At 39.5% G+C, this 4955-nt stretch overlaps 1 protein-coding gene and 1 pseudogene across 2 annotated transcripts in view; both read right to left on the bottom strand.

The window, feature by feature from the left end:
* Positions 1 to 4955, bottom strand: part of FAM73A (family with sequence similarity 73, member A) — a gene marked incomplete at its 5' end in the record, with an annotated part of 109990 nt that overhangs the window by 29563 nt on the left and 75472 nt on the right. The gene's annotated exons all lie outside the window — the stretch shown is intronic.
* Positions 2451 to 4690, bottom strand: LOC105551924 (annotated as a pseudogene). Its single transcript, XR_001007920.1, has one exon. The product of XR_001007920.1 is annotated as a nuclear speckle splicing regulatory protein 1 pseudogene (transcript).

Below are 4955 nucleotides of genomic sequence, written 5' to 3'. Positions count from 1 at the left end.
TGAGACAGAGACTCGCTCTGTCACCCAGGCTGGAGTGCAGTGGCCGGATCTCAGCTCACTGCAAGCTCTGCCTCCCGGGTTTACGCTGCCTCAGCCTCCCAAGTAGCTGGGACTACAAGCGCTTGCCTAGTTTTTTTTTTGTATTTTTTTAGTAGAGATGGGGTTTCACCGTGTTAGCCAGGATGGTCTCGATCTCCTGACCTCGTGATCTGCCCATCTTGGCCTCCCAAAGTGCTGGGATTACAGGCTTGAGCCACCGCGCCCGGCGGAAAATTTTTTTTAATGTAAACAATTAGGAGATGATACTGTAAGTGATGGCTGAAATATACACATACAGAAAAACCTTGAGAGGACAAAAGAAATTATGAATCAGTACTGCTTTTAAAAAGGCAGATCCAAAGTTAAAGGTACAGGTATTGGAATATCTAAAGCTTCCAAACTAGAGATAAAATTCACATATCAGTTATAGATGTGTAATACTATTTTTGTGCATGTGTGTGTGAGACAGTCTCACTCTGTTGCCCAGGTTGGAATGCAGTGGTACGATCTTGGCACACTGCAACCTCCACCTCCCAGGTACAAGCGATTCTTGTGCCTCAGCCTCCTGAGTAGCTATGGTTACAGACATGCACCATCATGCCCGGCTAATTTTTAAATTTTTAGTAGGGATGGGGTTTCACCATGTTGACCAGGCTGGTCTCAACCTCCTGACCTCAGGTGATCTGCACACGTTGGCCTCCCAAAGTTCTGGGATAACAGGAATAAGCCACTGTGCCTGGCCAGATGCATAATACTATTTCTATGAAAAAAGACCACCTAAAATTATAATATCCAAAATCTACTGTAAAAATGCAAATATTCTGATATAAAATTGGTCACATATAATTTTTAAAGCTGATTTAAGTACAAAAATAAAAACAAAAAGATGACCTCTTTGCAAGCAGTCTCTTTTGGTAAAAAATTTAAATCTCAGTGAAAAATAAATTACCCACAGATTTATAATTCAGTAATCACTACTGTTTATTTTATAGCTAGTCTTTTTTCCTCTGCCTATATACTTATATATCATGCATGTTTTTGTTTCCTTTTTACAAAATTATAATCATACAATCTATATAAAACTTTACATACTAATCTTTTCACTTAACATATGTTCCCATGACATTAAAATTATTGGAAACATGTTTATAGCTCTATAACATTTTTAATTATAGATGTGCCATAATCTGGCATTAGATTGTTTTCCATTTTTCATTGTTATTAAAATGCCACAGTGAATGTGTGTGTGTGTGTGTATATACATATCTATCTATCTATCTATCTTATCTATCTATATATATTTATTTTATTTTATTTTTTTGAAACAGGGTCTTGCTCTGTCACCCAGGCTGGAATGTAGTGCCACAATCATGGCCCACTGCAGTCTTGACCTCTTGGGCTTAAGGGATCCTCCCACCTCAGCCTCCTGAGTAACCAGAACTATAGGCTACTCACTACCACATCTGGTTAATTTTTAAAATTTTTTGTAGGGACAAGGTCTCACTATGTTGCCCAGGCTGGTCTCAAACTCCAGAGCTCAAGCAATCCTTCCACCTCAGCCTCCTGAAGTACTGGGACTACAGGTGTAAGCCACTGCACCTGGCCAACAGTGAATTGTTTTTAACATATAATCTTTGAATCTGATCACCTTCTTAGAACAAAAATCTAAAAGTATGATTTCTGAACTAAAGAAACTGAACATCTTTTTTTTTTTTTTTTTTTTTTTGAGACAGAGTCTCGCTCTGTCCCCCAGGCTGGAGTGCAGTGGCGCGATCTTGGCTCACTGCAACCTCCGCCTCCCAGGTTCAAGCGATTCTCCTGCCTCAGCCTCCTAAGTAGTTGGGATTACAGGCGCGTGCCACCACACTGGCTAATTTTTGTATTTTTAGCAGAGACTGGGTTTCACCATGTTGGCCAGGCTGGTCTAGAACTCCTGACCTCAGGTGATCTGCCCATCTCAATCTCCCAAAGTGCTGGGATTACAGGCGTGAGCCACCATGGGCGGCCATGCCTTCATACTTTCATAGAAGAAAAATTTTAAATGATAGATATAGCCCTCCCCACCTGTTCACGTTATAAGTATCCTAAATATTCATCTTTGTTGCTTTGTATATTATTATTGGTGTATTTTTTAAGCATATCACTATTTTTTATTTTCATTTAAGCCAACTATGCTGTAAGCTATTTAGACAAGATGATCCACATTTTATACTTTAATACAAATTTCAGAACATAAAGTATATTTTCTATTGTTCAAATCCATTTTATCTGAAATACAATATTTATAAAATAATATTTTATCTGAAATACAGTATTTCCTGCAACAAAACCAACATTATTAGAAGAGTTCAATTATTTATTAAAAACAATTTTTTTTAGAGACAGAGTCCTGCTCTGTTGCCCAGGTTGGAGTGCAGTGGTATGATCATAGCTCACTGTAACATCAAATTCCTAGGCTCAAATGATCTTCCTGCCTCAGCCTCTCAAGCAGCTGGGACTACAAGCATGAACCACCATGCCAGGCCTTTTGTTTTTTAAATAGAGACAAGGTCTCATTATCCTGCCTAGGCTGGTCTTGTATGTCTGGCCTCAAGTGATCCTTCTGCCTCGCCTCCCAAAATGTTTGTATTACAGGCATGAGCTACCACATCTGGCCAAAATTATTTTTTAATGGTTGTAGTGAAGCCAATTTTCCTCATTATGTACCCACAGGGAATTAGTACACTCTTGCAGTTCTTGAATACAACAAAGAATATGGTATTGATAAGTACACACTATATATAAATTCAGCCAAACATTCACATCCAAGCATCCAAGATGTAAGACTTTTGATTTTAACCTAAAATTTTGAAAATAAATTTTAAAATGCCCTCCAAACTACTGGCAACACACTCCTTTATGGTTTTACACAGCAGGTTCCAGGAATTACAGTTTTCTGGGCTTCCTTAAATCTTTCTCTTGGGGTAGCCATCAATCGTCTTCTTTCTCAATATAGCTCTTTGCATTAACCTGCGCCATCTGCCTGGCCAAGTACCTATCTCTAGCTGACATTACAGTTTCTTCGTTGTTCCTCTTTGCAAACTTGCTCACTGCCTTAGGTGGTCTCTCTTGTTCTTTATCCTTCTCTTCTTGCCTTTCCTCTGTGAGTCTCTGTTTTGCTCCCAGTGATTATTAAGAATTAGCGGGTTTCTCCTGGTTTACTTCTTTGTCCTTTGCCATGTTTCTCATTTTGTTGGATCTTTCTTGGTCAAGAAATTTATCCTTTGTCCTAGAACTTGGGCTGCTTTCCTTTCTGTCTCAATTTCTTTCCGAAGACTGAACACTTACTTCTCATTTTTCTCTATCTCTGTATTTACCATTATTTTCATATCTTTCCTTCCTTACTTTCATATGCTCTTCCTTTGCTTTGCTTTTCTCTTCCTTCTCTCCTTTCTCACTGTGTCGGTTCTGACCATTTTGTTGTCTCTTTCTTGTTCTCTTTGGGAATATTTCTCCCTGTCTTTCTCCCTTTTCCACACTCTGTCACTTCTTTCTCTTTGGTCTCTCATCCTTGGTTTATCTTCCTGTTCATGCCTCTTCCAATGGGAATCTCTATGACTGGCCTCCTGTGCCTATGAGAATCCCTTCCTTTCTAGTAATCACAGTCTGTAATGGTTCTCCTGGTCTCTGGATTGCTTCTGTTGGTGCTGATCTTCCCTTTTCACGTGTCCTCTCGACGTTCGTGATCCTTTCATGTGGTGTCTGGCACTGTGCCCTCTTTCTTCACTAGGTGACTGAGAGTGGTTTTGATTCCTGTGGTGCTTGGGGGTCATTCTCAGGGGTCTCTACGACCTTTTCCCTTCTGCAGTTCACTCTAGTTTCTTCTATTTCATCATCCTCACTGCTCTTAGCATCAAAGTCACTGTCTGCATCTGAGTTTTCCTCTACTTTCACATCAGTTTGAAGAATGCATTTCTCTTGTGGTACTCTGGTTTTTGAACTTACTTCATCGGAGTAGCCCCTTGATTTCTCTTCCTTTATACCAGATCTGGCTTCACAAAAGCTGCATTTAGGTACTTCCTCTTCACCAACTGCTTGATTTAATAAGTGCCTATAAAATCCACTGAGATCTTTCTGCTTGATTACATCCAAACATGCTTCCAGGGCAACTGCCCCCTTTTCTCTTTCTTCTTCTTCAGCTCTCTCTCGCAGTTTTTTCTTATATGCAGATGTCACAAATACCTCTTTATCATCAAATTCTCCCTTTTCCATTTCTCGTTCTCTCTGTATTTTCTCTTCCATTCTTTTTTCCTGTTCCTTTTTTCTGATCTCAACTGCTTTTAGCAAGTTGTGAATATACTTGGGCTTTCAGTCTTTCCCCAAAAGCAATTTGGGATTGTTTTCCTCCTGTTTTTTCTGCATTTCATCATAAATACTGTCATATTCATACACAGTAGCATCTTCTTCAAGGGCCTTCTGGATTCCAGTTTGGTCTGTTTCACAGCCTGCTATTCTCAGCAGCTTCCCTCTGAAGGCTTCCACTCATGGAGGTCTCATCATCATCATCAGAATCATTCCCAAACACTGATGATTTTTGCAAAACAGGATGCAACTGCTGTGTTTTCTTTGGCAAAATAAGCCCATACTGCCTGCCCAGAATCGCCATCTTGCTCCCGTGATGGCTGAACGTGGCCCTATTATTGGTGTAGTTTTTGGATTGCTATAAATAAGTGTTGTCAAATCAGAGAGGTGTGTATAGCAAAAGCTTTCCAAGGTTCCATTTAGAGTACAAGTAGAGGTATCTAAAAAAATTTTTTTATTTTATTTAATTTTACTTTATTTTTATTTTATTTTATTTATTTATTTATTTTTTGAGACGGAGTCTGGCTCTGTCGCCCAGGCTGGATTGCAGTGGCACGATCTCGGCTCACTGCAAG

The sequence above is a fragment of the Mandrillus leucophaeus genome, unplaced genomic scaffold (assembly GCF_000951045.1).
Source record: "Mandrillus leucophaeus isolate KB7577 unplaced genomic scaffold, Mleu.le_1.0 Scaffold539, whole genome shotgun sequence".
In the NCBI taxonomy this organism is placed as follows: Eukaryota; Metazoa; Chordata; class Mammalia; order Primates; family Cercopithecidae; genus Mandrillus; species Mandrillus leucophaeus.
The sequence above is the reverse complement of the archived record's forward strand: the minus strand, read 5'-3'. Positions and strand labels throughout refer to the sequence as shown.